The sequence below is a fragment of the Sminthopsis crassicaudata genome, chromosome 1, assembly GCF_048593235.1.
Source record: "Sminthopsis crassicaudata isolate SCR6 chromosome 1, ASM4859323v1, whole genome shotgun sequence".
Taxonomy (NCBI): domain Eukaryota; kingdom Metazoa; phylum Chordata; class Mammalia; order Dasyuromorphia; family Dasyuridae; genus Sminthopsis; species Sminthopsis crassicaudata.
Genome location: NC_133617.1, coordinates 596,510,959 through 596,527,478, shown reverse-complemented (window position 1 = coordinate 596,527,478; position 16,520 = coordinate 596,510,959). Strand labels below are relative to the sequence as shown.

Genomic DNA, 16,520 nt, shown 5'->3' with positions numbered 1-16,520 from the left:
ATGTAAATAATGTACTGTATAAAATGTATTATATATAGTGTAAACTAGAAGAATATTTTAAAAAACAGAACACTGAAAGGAAATCATACTCTAAACTGGAAAAAAAATCATTGATGGTCTGGGAAAATAGATGATGAAAGCTTCTTCTCTCTACAAAGATGAGATATGAGAAAGAGTAACTAGGACAGAATACTGCAAGAATTATCATAAATAATCACTGACTGAATTATTTAGGGCTGGTTTTCCTTTGTTAGAAGGAAAAAACTCAGATCATGATAAAAAGTATCAATAAGACATTTTAGTTTCTTTGTTTTTTTATCCCATTCACCCTTTTACTTCTCCAAAAATTGTTTAAAATTCTGTTGCTCTCTTTCTCAACTTTTACATTCATACTTTAGAGAAAAATAATAAAGCAGAGTCAATAGTCACTCATACAAATTCATGCTGATTCTTGAGTTTTAGTAGTATCTAGTAGATTTTATCTTCTGTATAATTCCAATCAAATTCCCCTACCCAGGCTCTTTTCTACTCAAAGCCGCACCCCAAACCTGCCCAAACTCTGTGAAAGACTTCATTCTACTCCATTGAGTACACAGATCTTCAAATGGGTAGGTATTATCTCTTTCAAATTTACTTCAGAATAAATTCATGATTTAAATGATTTAGTAGGTTTATTATTGGATTTGATGTTCAAATCTCATTTTTTACATTTACTAGCTACATACCCTTGGGCAGATAATTTAACCTTTAAATGCAAATAGCAATAGCAGCTACTTGAAAGAGACCTTGAGAATTAAATGAGGTATAAATAAGTATTAGTTATTATTATTATTCAATCATTGTCTCCTTTCCAATCCTCAGAATTCTTTCTTCTCCAGTTTGTGGATAATTCTTCCTTTTGCGTCCTTAATCTAATTTCTAACCTCTTCCAACAGGACCTAGTTCTATCAATTATTCCTTCTCTCCTTCTATCATCTTCAGAAAAGTCTTCCCCTCCCAGATTTATAATTTATGATAGGCCATCTTTTGTCTCAATTCTTATTTACTCCTTATTCATTGATTGAGACAAATTAAGATCTTAGAAAGAACTTAATTTAGAAATACCAAGATCATCTACTATATCTCAGGCCATCTTGACTTTTATCTTACCACTGGATTTCATGACAATCGGCATGATAACACATTGTTAATTACATGAAAAATTATTATAAGAAACATAGGGATAGCCATCTTTATCACCCTGAGGACAAATGAAACTGAGTTTGAATTAAAAGATGAGTAATTTGAGCTATCTATAATGAAGAATTATATTTCATTCATCTGTTGATGAAGCTGGTAGAAGAATTTTTAAGAGAATGCGAAAAATCTTTTACCTAAAGATCTCCAAGAATGAAGGCTAGAAACCTGAGTTTGTATGCCTTTGTTCTCCTAACAATTTGTCCCCCCTTACATGTATCAAACTCATATTGCTTGAAATTGTATGAAAGATGTAACAATGGATATAACTTTGTTTTAGAACCCTCTGATTACTAATAGTAAAAGAGGTCTTCCACATATTTGCCATTTAATGCAGGTGATTCCCCTACGTCAGGGTTTCTTAAATTCTTCTGTGATTTGGCTCCCTTTTGACAGTCTGGTGAAGTCTATCCTTGGAATAATGTTTTTTAAATGTATAAAATAAAATACATAGGACTAAAGAGGAAGCCAGCTTTATTGACATATATAAAGGAGGAAATAGCTCTGATCTCCATAATAAGGAAAACTCATGAACATCAAGTTAAGACCCTTCTATAGATGATTATGTCCTCCAGAGTCTCGTTTGCAAATAACAAAGAGCTCATCGTATTGGGTCCCATGGAGCTTTCTAAATGATACTTCATACCCCTGAAGGTTTTAACCTATTTGAATGGGGTGGGAGAGGGTATTAGAGGGGGGAGATGTGGACTTACAACAATATGCAGTTAGATTCACAATCCACAGAGTTGATATATGTCTATATTTTGAACACTTATCAGAGTCAATAAATTATGCCTAGTAATGAAAAGGAGCTGAGGAAACTTTAATACCTTTCAATGAACTCAGTTTCACACCGAGTTTAACAGAAATTTAACAGAAATATTCTTGCAGGAATACTTTGTAGTTGTAAGTGATATACTATAAAGACTCTGGAGAACTAAAGGGAGGATTATTCCCCTCTCCCAAGAAAGTATTGGAAAAACTTACATGGCTATGAATGGGGTGCAATACATTACCTGTTAAGAGTTCTACAGAAAAGATAAATTGTCATTAAAAGCTTGTGTGATTAGAAAGGAAGATGAGAAAATTACATATTAAGAATCATAAGACAATCTGTGTCTTCTGTTGGTATCTAAGCAATGCCAAGGAAGACAGAGGAAGGTTCCCAAACTGTTGGACCCAAAGAAAGGTATTATTAATGGCAGAAAAGACTCAAGAGTTGCACTGAATTGAGAGACATGGACAAGTTGCCACCTGCATCTTTGGCTGACGTGCCAACAGTGATGCAATCACAGAGCAAAACAAGTTGTCTTCCTACACTCTAGAAGAATTTGGGAGTAGTTTTAAAAAGTAAGGGCTCAGGGATGTCTATTTGATACTATGGAAAACTGACAAAAAGACACCACATAGGAGCACTGCTACAAATGTCAAACACATTCATTCTCCCTCCCTCCCTCTTTTCCTCCCTCCCTTCTTGATTTCCTCTCGGTAGATAGATAAGATATGGGAGGGGGGAGTTCTATTTCTGTCTCTATATCTGTGTGTGAAGGTGGAGTTGACTGATATTTATACAAACAAGACACAAATCAATTAAAAACATGTTTGTTCAATCAATCTCAGTCAGACTTCAGACAAAATGTGAAAAATGTCTTTGAAAGCTGTTGTACGAAAATGAAATGACGTAAGACAGGAACTGTGTTACAATTGACTCAGAGATTTTATCATGCCTTATGGAACTACTTGCATCAAAGCATGGAGTTTAACTTAAAAATGAAGCATTCTAATAATGGCAAATAAGAGAGAGGCAATTGCACTAAACCCTGAGAGGTAGGGGAGAGGAAGAAGAGACTCCAGGCTTGGTTTTGGCCTAAGTCTTAGAATGAAGCACATTTAACAATTGCTGTCCAAGGGGGAAAATGTAACCAAGATAGAATTTAAGTTTAATCTCTATTATTAACATTTTCTCCATTGTTTTCTTAAATCTAGTGAGTCAAGAGAAGAATAAATCAATCCTTGATTTGTAGCATTTGCTGGTTTCTAAGATATAAATGTTCACACTAAAAACTTTATAACTACCTATTGAAAGCCAAGTTGAGCATATTCTAATCTTTTATTTCCTTAACCTCATTATTTGGGCCGAAGGAAGACTTTGTGTTTACATATGTGTATAACTATATGTGGGTGGCATTTATATACATATACATGTGTATATATACACACATATATCTACATATAAACACATATACTTCCATGCAAAATACATACAAAATAGAGACTTCCCCTGTAGAAGGGTCTTTATCATATCTAGCTATACAACTTATACCTGAATAAGAATTCTCACTACAAAATATCTAAGAATTCAGTCCATAGACAGTAATAAATAAAGATAGACATATAGGTAGACAGATTTAGATAGATGGATAGATAATAGTTAGCATTTATATATCCCTTAAGGTGAAAGAAATGATTATTTCTCTCTTATTTTAATAACCAATTATTGAATTAGGATCAAGGTTTTTCTCTTTTTCTATTTCCTCATCCAGAAAACAACCAGTATAGGAAATCTTTTTCAAACATTTACCAAACCAGGATGGCTAAGATCTAATCAGAGAAAGTAAAAGAAATTCTAAGTTTAGTAAAATGGGTGGATTCCTGCTCATTGTGTTTACTCAGACAGGTCTGAGGAAAATGTGGACTCTCCCTTTTGTCAGATCTCTTTAACCAAGACTGGGTGATCCAAATCATGTATTTCCCCAAGACCCTCATTAGAATAAGCATATTCCTCAATGTAATAATAATTATTCTCTCATTAATTGTTAACTAAGCACAGTTGATTGCTACCCTCAGGAACAGCCACTTTTTCAAGTATGGCTAAGCTGTGTGCATACTATCATGAAGATCTTTGGCTTTTAAGAGTACCACTTATCTTCTTTATTAATAACATGCTAACTTCATTAATAAAATAAATAAATTATCCAGAGACTATGTCTTTTGAACTTTTTAAATATCCCAAAGGTTTTCAAAGTGCTTTAATATATTGTCTCATTTGATCGCCACAAGAATGCTGTGAAATAGGTATTATTATTATACCTATTTTACAAGTGAATAAAATAAGGCTTAGAGAGTTTAAAGGGCTTGTGTAGAGTGATAGTTAATGAATAATAGGCAGGTTTTCCTGACACTCAAGTCCAATGTTCTATTTACTACTGCATTCAAGTAACCTGGATTGCAGAAAGGCCCCTGTAGATGGGATGGAGAGTGGAACAACACTTGTAACTAAGTCCTGCTGAGTATTCTATTAAAAGGCAGTCTTTTGTAGCATCCTAGATCCCTTGGAATCCTTTCCCTTTATTATACTTCTGCCTTCACAGGATTTCTGAAATATTGGTAGATCTTACAAAGGCCTGAGTAAAATGAAGATTGACAATTGGGGGGATAGAATCTGGTATAAGCTCTCAATGAGGTGATAAAGCTTTCAATTCTTTGAGGACCAAAGGTTAGCTATTTTTCTCATGATAAATAAATGCTAAGCTTAGTTAACATATGCCATCATAATTATAGCAGATGGGGGGGGCATAAGACATTCTATTTTCCGGTTAATGATAAATTTTTTTAAGTGAAAGTTGTTTTACATATAGAAGAAAAAAGAAAAAAAAAAAAACCACTACTCCTTCCTTTAGTTTGAAACTAGAGAATACACTGAGTTCTGTGGTTTTTAGACTTTAAGTATCTATGATATAATCAGCTTAGACATAAACGAGTCACAGTTCCTCTTTTTAAATCTTTCCCAGATAATGAACAACTTAATTTTTTTATTGGTTTTGCTGCTCTCATCATGCAAAGCAGTATGATGGGTTTGAAGAAGTTCTAGAGGGTCTGAGTTCAAATCTTAGCTTTATTCTTTCCAGTATACTTGTATTATGAAGCAAACCTTTTTGAGGATGCTACTGTTTTCTTCTGTGAGGTGGGTGAGAGTGGGGTGGGACAAGGCAGCATGGAAGAGGGTTGGAATAAATGATTTTAAAGATTTCTTTGTACTCATGATTTTTAAAAATTCATCCCAAATTTCATACAGAAAAAAAGTCTCAAGCTTTCATGCCTTCCAGTTCTGTAAACAGTCTCTAGAATGTTGATTTCTGGCATTTTATTTAACCTAATCACAACAACCAAATTTGATGCCAACCTCTCCCCAACAGGGGAAAAGGATAAGAATGTATATGTTCTAAAATATTTATAGCAACTGTTTATATGGTGCCAAAGAACTGGAAATTGTGGGGATGCCCACCAATTGGAGAATAGTTGAACAAGTTGTGACATATGATTGTGATAAAATATTACAGCTATAAGAAATGATGAGGTTAATGATCTTAGAAAAACACAATTGGATTTGCAAAAAATAATAAAATAAGCAGAATCAAGAGAATGTTGTATATACAGTGACAGCAATATTGTTTTAAGAACAATTTTGAGTAAATCATTTTGACTATTATAAATGCCCAAATTAACTCAAAGGACCCATGAAGGAAGACACAGCCTACATACAAAAACAAACAAACAAAAAAACCAAACAAACTAGTAAATAGATACATAGAATAATTTTATATTCATACTATATGTATACATACATATATATATATATACGTGAACATATTTCAAGAAGTAGTGAAGGAAAAAAAGACCTGCTCTATGGGGTGACAAAGAATCAGACACAACTGAATGACTGAATAACAATTAAAATATAGAAATCTGAAATCATAAATTTTACTGATGTCTCCTATCTTGATTTTTGTTTTCTATGAATTTGTGCAGATGCTTTTTCTTCCTATAGTAGTTCGATAAATATCTGTAGGCAGTTTCTCTGTCTACAGCTTAAAGTCATTTTAATTATATTTGTGAAACTCCAGACTAATTATCTAGATAGTTAGCTATTGTTCAATTTATGCCACCTCATCAAAAAAATCCTCATCGTTCATATTAGAGAAATTAAATGACTTCTTGATAATTTTTAGCTCATCTTCAACTCCTAATATACTTTTTTTCTACTTTTCCCACCTGCCTATCCCATGTGAAAATACAAAAAGTACAAAAAAAAAAAAAGATTTTTTTCCCCTCATTTTATCTTGTAATTATTATATCTATAGTTGTCCTAATTTATGACTACTTCACTGTCTCAATTCATATATCTTCCCAAAGTTCTCTGGATTTTTCATATTCCTTGCTTTCATCACAATAATCATTGACTTCATTCATGTTCTATCTTTTGTTTAGCCATTTCCCAAATAATGGGTATCTACATTATTTCCCATCCTTGTCTATTACAAAATTTTGTTGCTACAAATACAAATTCTTGTTGTCTACAAATATTTTGATGTATAAGAAAAAAAAAGGTAACTATTAAAACTGAAAGATTTTTAATCTAAGGAGTGCAAGAAAGGGGGAGCTTTAATGAAAAATTAATATTTCACTTCATTTTGATATCCAATAACTGGAGACCTCTTCAAAATGGTCAGATTTGTTGACCATGAGATGTGCAAATCCTGATTAAAGTAGTTCATTAAAAGTGAAGTAGGGTTTAATTACCTCTGCACTTTCTCTATCTTCCTGAACCGGGTCACCAAACCAATTTATTAGTCAGTGATCTTCAAGCAAAGAAAGCAGCATATTAAGAATCCCTCACTTCTTTCTCTCTCTTGGTTTTCAAATAACAAAAACACATTTTGAACAATTCCCACAGACAACTAACACAAAAACTTAAATCAAGTCTAACAGCATGATGGTAGAGAAGAGAGAGCTTTGAAACTGGCTGGCTTCATGTCACTCACTTTTTATTTTTGGCTAGGACAATTGGAGTTAAGTGACTTGCTCAGGGTCACAAAGCTAAGAAGTGTTAAGTGTCTGAGACCAGATTTGAACTCAGGTCTTCCTGACTTCAGGACTGGTCCTCTATCCACTGTACCAACTAGCTACCTCAATGTCACTCATTTTTACCAGCAAGTATAGCTCATGCACAAGGACATCCTAACCTTGGTTTCTAATGCCTCAGGAGGACAAATGATAGTAAAACTACCCTCTCCTCTATTACTTTAAAGTTTAAAAAAGGCTTTCTCCACAATAAACCTGTGAGATAAGCAATGCAACTATAAAATTGTGTATTTCACATATAAGGAAATGGAGACTCAAAGAGCTTATGTGTCTTGCCAAGAGCACAGTAGTCAGTAAATTTTAGGATTAGGATTACAAATCTGATCTCTGGATCCTAAATGCTGTCCTCTTGACATTACAGCATGCCGCAGACATTAGCAGAAGACAGAGAATCACCATCATTACAGCAGTTCTTGCCATTCTCACTAACAATATAACATGCATGACACTGAGGAGTAATATGGTTTGTCAATCTCAATTTCAGATTTTGTCTTCTTAAAAAATATCTCTTAATAGAAGCTAATAGAAAGACAGAGTTCAACATAAAATACCTTGGCTATTTTCAGGAACTTTTTTGTCTTTCAGTTCAGTATTTGTCATGTCCTACTCTTCATGACCCTATCTGGGTTTTTTTTTTTAAAGATGCTGCAGTGGTTTGTCATTTCTTTCTCCAGCTCATTTTACCAACGAGGAAACTGAGGCAAACAGAATTAAGTGAGTTGGTTAGTAAGTGTCTGAGGCCAGATTTGAATTCAGGAAAATGAGACTTCCTGATTTCTGTCCCAGGGCTCTATCCACTAAGCGTCCCAAAGAAACTTGTTCATCTTAGTCAATTTGCAGACAAATTTTACCAAGAGGACTTCTTAACTACATTAATGATTACATGGTAAGAAAAGAACCTCCAAAGAAGTCAAATCAGCAGCAGTACTAAAATGGCAAGATCACAGATCCAGGGTGGGAATGGACCTCAGAGGTAAATTAGTCTGACCTCTAGCATTTACAAAGGAAGCAGCTGAGACTAACAAAAGATTTCACTGAGGTTGCAAAGGTACTTATTAAGTGACCATGATGGAATTGGAACCTGGATCCTCTAATTCTTTTCACTAGAGCACATGTCCACCATCATTCTCTGATTCCATTTTAGAGCTAGGAGAACCTTGAAGATCATCTTGTTGAAACTTCTACCTTCTTTTTTGTGGAAAATGGAATGGAAAAACTGAAGAACCCATGTACCCTGTGAAATGCCATGTGGTTGAGAAGCAACATGAAACAAAGAGTGATTTCAAACTCTATGACTGCACTCTGACACACATAATTTCAAATCTCTGATCTAATGCAGACCAATTAGCACCTCTATGACTCAGTTTTCTCATTTGTGAAAGAGGGATAGTATTACTTGTAATATAGACCTCTTGGGATCCTTGGGAAGAAGAGTGTAAAAGCTCTATAAAAGTTAAATAAACTCAATTCTGTCAAGTTAAGAAGAAAAAGTGTTCACTGTGCCAGACATAACAGGAAGCACTACTACAGTTATCCTCTTCACATCTTATGATTAGGGATGATGTGCCTTTACAATCTGGAAAATTCAAGTAAAAGCCTTTGGCCTTCCAGAGCCAAAGACCAGAAAAGAAGTCTAAATTATTATGGTACTAAAATATAACATTATACAATATACAAATGCAAATATACAATATAAAATATACAAATATTATATAATATTATGCGATATATGTAGTTTATACATTTCTGTGTTTCTAAATTTTTTCTGTGTCATCTTCTGGCCTTTTGTGTATTGTCTGCAGTTTCTGCAAAACTGTCTCAAAATTCCCATTTAATTTCCTATGCCAACTTAAGATATATAAAAACCTTGATGGGAAAAGTCATAATAAGGATAATTATGCTACCAAACAGTCTAAGTCCAGTTATACACTTAGGAGCAAACTACAAGACACATACAATTTTTTGTCCATCCTCTTCCTGAACCATTGTAATATGCAATTAAGAATTTCTTTTCAATTCAAAAAGCACTTGGGCAGGCACAGGAGAGCCAAACACAAGATGAAAATCCAGCTTTGTCCTTTATAAGCTTACATGCTACCAAGATAAGATGCACATAAGTAATTTGCAAAATTGTGCTCTTCTCATAGGCATTCCAAATGGATTTATGCCTTTCTGAATCTGACTAATTCTTTTGGTCTTTTGTTTTAAGAAGAATTTTAGTTTAAAAGTGATTTTAATTGTTGACTATGTATTCATGCCACCTGGACTAATGTTGATGCACTTTTAAGAATGATCTTTCATATCATCTTTTATTCTTCCTTTTCCCATAACAATTTTATAATAATTAGTTATACAGGACAATTGTGTGGTACAGTGGATAGATTGACAGGCTTGGACTCAGAAAAACTTAAGTCCAGATCTGGCCTCAGACATTTACTAGCTGTGTGATTCTGGCCAGGTCACTTGACTTCTATTTGCCTCAACTTCTTCATCTATAAAGTGAGCTAGAGAAGTAAACAGCAAATCACTTCGGTATCTTTACCAAGAAACCCCCAAATGGGCTCACAAAGAGTCAGAAATAACAGAAATGACTGAACAACAATTAATTATTCCTTAGGAATATCTCATTAGTATCTCATTAGGAAAAGACTTGATTTCTAAAAGTGTTGGGAAAAAATGAGATAATGATTAAATAACTGATTTTGTAAAGTGTTTTAAGATTTACAAAGTTTTTTTTATTGTAAATTCTCACCTAGTCCACACCACTAGTCAAATATCTCAGAAACTATCACTATTCTGAAAAAGCTGAGACTTGGATATCCATAATTGCATAGCAATAATTACTATAACATATAATAATAATAATTACTATGTGCAAGATACTGAAATTATTAAAGACAAAAAAGAAAAAATTCCTGTTTTTAAGCATTTACATTTTACTGTGAGGGAGATGCAACAGACAGTCAAGAAAGTAAACAGGATGTATATGCAAAGTAATTTCAAAAATTATGGAGTGACAATAATGGAGAATACAGAATAGGAATCAGGAAAGAATTTGTGGGCTTTTTTAACTCCTGAAGAAGGCAGAGAACCCATTACCAGGACATCAAAAGATATCTACATTGAAGCGGTTGTCTAAGAAATATGGGACAGGCATATATTTCTTTAAATCCTGATTTATTTATTTTCATATTTAAATTCTAGATACCAGCTGGACATCTCTCAAGTCAACAATCCCACAATTCTCGAGTTATGAATTATTTTTAAACAAAACCTTACAGAGGACATAGCAAGCCAGTAGAGTCTAACTAGCCTCTTATATAACATAAATCATTCGCACACCTAACCAAGAAATACAGGAGATAAGCTGGAAGAATAACATATGGGGAAATAAGAGTGTTACTGCATTTCATGGAGATGTTGAGTTAAGTGTCTGGGGGAGGAAGGGCGGTAGCAAGAGATAGTATCATTATTAACAAAGAGTTCTCTGATGATTCAGAAAAACATTCAAGATATAACTTAAGTCTAAGGAACATGTCTTTATGATTCAAGAGCAGATAGATTTTGAAAAATATTGGTACAAAGAAGTTGTATAAATATGAAATTTTCATATATTAAAAAATAGGATCCAGGACTACTTAATAAATTAAGAACTGACAGACAACAAACTTTGTTATGAAAAGAGCTGTGTAAAAAGAACATATGCTAAAGAAACAAAGACATAGTCAACTCTCAAGTAGCTAAGTAGGAATTATCTACAATAAAGATTGTTTGCAGTGAATTTTTAAACATGGATTGCCCTTTCCCTGTTATACAGTGAATTTATAAGTTCCTTCTCCCACTGTCCAACTGGTGTTGTATTCAAAGAAAGCAATTTTGTTATAAGAGTAGTTTAAATAAATATAAATGAGAAGAGAAATAATGAATTTCAAATATTTTATCCTGGTTTTCCCATAATTGTGTAAGAAACTATCAAGCTCCAAAACCAAATGAAAAAGGTTTACAGGTGAAAAAACTGAGGCTTGGAGTGGTTGTAACTTACCCAGAATCACATAGCAATTAAGTTAAAAGAAATTCAACAAATATTAATTTCCTACTATATACAAAATAATTATTTCAAGGAACTCACAATCTAATGGAGGAACATGACATAAAAAGAAACTGAAAAGGGTCATGTTTCTCTTTAAAAATCTCCAGTGTCTCCCTATTCCCTACTATGTCAACTTCAAATTCTTTTACCCAAAATTCAAGGTCCTCTATATCAAAGCTTCTTAAATTGTGGATCACAATATGGAGTCGTGTAACTGAATGTGGGGGTAGTGAAAAACTTGGCAACAATAAATGACATCAAATATTCTGCCAAGATTTAATTCTTTATGTAAAAATAAACAAGCACATCCATCTCATTAGTATGCAAATTTGCTTTTGTCTTTAATAAATGGTAAAATTATATGTCAAAGAATTGTTTTGAAATAAATTTCTTTATGATTTATTAATAGAAAAGATTTGATTTGTGTACCTATTTTATACACCTACATACTTTAGGTGTCATAAAAATTTCTCAGGCGAAAAGGGGTTGCAAAGGGAAAAAATTAAGAAACCTTGCTCTATATTATGCTTTCTCCATCCTTATCTCCCATTTCTTTTCACTCCACCTCTCTCCAAAAACAGTCCCCTGGACTTCCCTTACCTCCACGCCTTTTCATAGGCAGTAATTACTATTCCCAGTTCTTGGAATGTCTTCCCTCCCTTCTCCTTAACTGCTGAATTCCTACCCATCCTTCAAAGAACAACTTAATGCTATTTTTCTTCTCCATGAAATCTACCTTGACCTCCTCTGGCAATTATATTCCCTCTCAAACCTCCCAAATATCTTTTTTTGGGCAGCTCTTTAACATATTTTATCATATGATAATATACATTTTATTCATAGGATAATAAGCCAAGTGCCAAGGGCAAGGTATCTACCTTTTCTAAAATTTAAATCATCCTAAGCCTAGCATAGAGTTTACTTTGCTAATATACATTTAATAAATGTTGAATAGAAGATCCCTGATGAGAAAACAGTTTACCTAATATCTGAGTTAAATAGTAGACCCCAAACCAAAGTCTCCTAACTTCTATTGAAAGTTCTAATACATCATAGTTACTCCTCTTTATGATTAGTATATAGATTGTTATTGTAATTGTTCAGTCATTTTCAGTCATATTCAACCCCATTTGGACTTTTCTTGGCAAAAATAATGGTTTGTCATTTCTTCAGTTCAATTTGCAGATGAAGAAATTGAGGTAAGCTATGTTAAATGACTTTCCCAGAGTCACACAGTTAGTAGGTGCCTAAAGCCATAATTGAACTCAGAAAGATGAATCCTACGGACTCTAGGCCATATACTTTGTCTATTACACAACTTAGCTGCCCCAGAATTTGTTGTTGTTCATTCAAAAGCATACAGAAGCAATGCAATTCAACAAAATGAATGCTACGTTTGAAGTCAGGTAACCTGGGTTCAAATATAGCCAACAAGCTATATGCAAATTGCATATAGCTATGCAATTATTCCATTTTCTTTAATACTCATCAAAGCCCTTATTAGGACACATGGTTTAGAAGGCCCATTCAAAGCTTCACATTTTAGGGAATATGGAAGAGAGTACTATTTAAACTGGGATAAATGAAGAAAGTATTCCCATGGAATCAGGAAATACTTTAACTTGTAATCTCATTTCTAATGCTCAGTAGCTTTCAGAACATGGAGAAATCATTTAATCATTATAGTTAGTCTCAGTTTTCTTATCCACAAAATGGGACTAATATCTACAGCACTATCTCATAGCGCTGTTGTGAAGTTCAAACAAGATAACATATGTAAATACTTTGAAAATCTGAAACTACTAAATAGTTATAAAACACTGTTAATATTTTATTACTCCTAGTAGGTCTGGTGTTTTTTTGTCAGCTAGTTAAGAAATATTTATTTAGTACTTACCATATGTCCCAGGTACTATGTTAAGCTCTGGTGATATAAAGAAAGGAAAAATTTGACAGACCTTAATCTCAAAGAGCTCAAAGGGAAGTCAATGTGTAAATAATCAGGGTCAAACAAGATACAGGAAAAAATGGAGATGATCAACAGAGGGGTTGGAAAAGACTATAGGTAGGATTTTTTTGAAGGAAACCAGAAGGCAGAGTATTCCACCCACAGGAAATAGCCAATAAGAATAGAGGTGGATTATCTTGTGTAGGGAACAGCAGGGAGACTAGTGTCAAAAAATTATAGCATTTAGGGATTAGTAAACTTCAGAAGAGTGACCTGATAGGAAAGGATTACTATTAAGAATGTCCTAAATGTGTATTGTCCACCAACTTCCATACAATTTGAACAATATCTCTATGCAGTCTAGAATATGTAATCCCAGCTAAGATACTTGTCATGGAATAAATTCTCTTTCACATAAATAAAGTACCAGTTTAATTTTCTTAAAATAAGAAAAAATTTTAAAAGAATATCCTAAAAGTGCTACTTAGGCAAATAAATGAGTTTTTAGAGGCAATTACTGAATCTTTGGTTTAAAAAAAATGGTGAGCTTATAATCAGGGCAGCTAAATGGCACAATGGATAGACCATGAGCCCTGAAGTCAGAGAGATGTAAGTTCAAACCCAACCTCAGACACTTACTAACTGTGTGACCCTGAGAAAGCTATTTAACCCTGTTTACCTCAGTTCCCTTATCTGTAAAATGAGGTGAATTACTCCAGTATCTTTGCCAGAAAAAAAAAAAAAATCCAAGTACAGTCATAGAGAATTGGTTTCAATGGAAATGACTGAACAACAACAATCATTCACCCCTTGGGCCTGGGAATATTCTTACATTTACAACCTTTCTCACTTTGTGTTTCATGCAGCTCTTTCATTCCACAAATAAAAACAACTTTGCAAACAGATAAAAGCCAGCCTTGGAAACAGAAAGACCAGGATTCATCGCCTAACTCTTTCACATATTGGCTGTTTGTCCTTGGACAAGGAATTAGCTTTAATATGAAATCACAGGTGCAGGAGAACATTACAGGAGGAGAGAACAACAAACACTATGGAAAAAGAAAGTGAGATTGGGGATATAACTCCAGAGTTATATGAGCTTTGTATTGGATGATCTAGTAAACTGGGAACAAAAGGTAAGGGATTTGAACTTTGTTCTATATAGGTAACCCTTTATAGTTTATGGATGGGTGAGAGTTATGTTCAGAGTGATGTTCTAAAGGTTAATGTAATGCAAGATAGATAACAGAGGAGAGAGACTAAAGTCTAGGAGACCAGTTAGGAGAGTAGGAAGTTATAAAGGCCTAAAATAGGATAACAGTAGTGAAAATAAAAAGAAAGGATGGATGTGAAATGGGGAAAAGGGAAGAATTTATAGCATTAGGAAAACAGTAACAGAGGCAAATGAATTAAAGATGAATCTGGGATTATGACCCTGGGAGGTCTAAAATGATAACATTAATGGAAGGAGTAAGGGCGATGAGTTTAGCTTTAGCTTTTCAAATGCTAATGGATTTTTCTAGTGAAATCATTCAACATGTAGTCAGAAATTTGAAACTAAAATGAAAAGAGAGAGATTAAGAGGAAGATAAAATTTGGAACTTACAATGATAGAGATGACAATTGAAGCAACAGGGAAAAATGAGCTCTCTAAATGAAGGAGTGCAGAACTTTGTAAAATACTTATATTTAGGTTGCCAAAGAAAGAGTAAGAAAAGACTACTCAGGGACATAGACAAGCAGACTGGCTTATCAAAGGAGAATATAGAAAAGAAGTCCAAAAGGATAAAGACTATGAAAGGGTTATTAGATTATATAATAGGGCACCACCAATGACCTTCAAGAAGGCAGTTTCAGTTCAGTGTGGAAAGAGAAGATAGATTGCTAGGGATTAAAAGGTTTTTTAAAGAACAGCATTATTTTATATATTTTTGCCAATATCTTTACTGTCTGGCTTCACAGAAAATATGGTTTCTCATATCTATTTCTACATTCTATCTATTGTGTGATGTATTGTTTTGGTTTTAGTGTATCAAGAAAATCTGGCCTCACATAAATAGGAAGTTGGAAGACTATTATAATGGGTAAATAACATTTCAGTATTACTACAAACAGTTTTGGCCCTGTAGACTCTTGAAAGGGTCTTGGAGACCCTATACTTTTGAAATCATTGGACTAAATTGTGAAGATACACTCACACTGATAAAAATCGGTTATCTAGATCTGCATGCACACGTGTGTAAGTATAGATAAAGCAATAGAGATAGACTTTTGTTCATCCCTTCACCTCTCTCCTTAGGTGGTCTCCTACAACCACCTTAACTCTGATCTTTCTTTAGAGCTGGAGGGGAGAATATGAAAACATTCTCCTGTTAATTTCAATACTTAAAAGCTCATTTGTTTATATCAAGCAGTAATTTCTCTTTAAGTCTGATGGCTAACTACTCCCAATGACTGTAATTTTTCAAAAGATTCTAAGGCCAAAAAATGAATTTTAACTTAAAATCAATTACCACAATATATCCTGGAACTTTTCTTAAGACCAATATACAAGCAGACAAATTGAAAAGCTTGATATATAGTTATCTGGAGTGACACCTCTTAAAAGATATCACTCTTAATCTTTTCAGTTTTTAACCCCAGGCAAAAGAAAACTTCCCTGTCTGACTTTTTGAGACCCTTTTGGGGTTTTTTTTTGGCAAAGATACTTGACTGGTTTGCCATTTTCTTCTCTGGCTCATTTTATAGATACAGTTTAAATCAACCTATCTACAACTTACAACTATGTCTGCTCCTTGGGACCAAGAAGAATAAATTTTATCTCTTTTTCAAGATTGTAATAAAAAAGCTGAACATCAAGGGTCAAATACAGATTTCTGAATCATTGTTCTGAAGACCTCTCTGGAAGCAGATGACTCTCAGTTAACATATAATCTGTGGACATGGTCAATCAGCCAATCGATAAACACATACTAAATACCTACTGTTATAAATATTATTGTGTCAGTTACTGTGCTAAGCCCTGGAAAAACAAAAAGAGGCAAAAAAATTAGTTTCTATCTTTAAGAAGCTTACAATCTAATCTAATGATGAGGCAAAAAAAAATTTTTTTAAAGCTATAAACAGAATAAAGAGGAAATGATTAATAGAGGGAAGGCCCCCAAATTAAGAAGGGTTGGGGGAGGCTTTCTGTAAATGGAATTTTAATTGGGACTTGAAGTCAGGGAGAGGAGTCCAAGTATACAGGCCAGCCAGAGAGGGTGTATGGGTTTAAGAGATAGAGTATATTATTCATGGAACAGCTAGAAGGCCAGGTTCATTGAA

General features: G+C 33.7%; 1 protein-coding gene across 2 annotated transcripts in view; it reads right to left on the bottom strand.

Annotated features, from left to right (window-relative positions):
- The window catches only part of ELOVL7 (ELOVL fatty acid elongase 7), a 101,987-nt gene that overhangs the window by 44,553 nt on the left and 40,914 nt on the right, over positions 1-16,520 (bottom strand). The window lies entirely within an intron of this gene.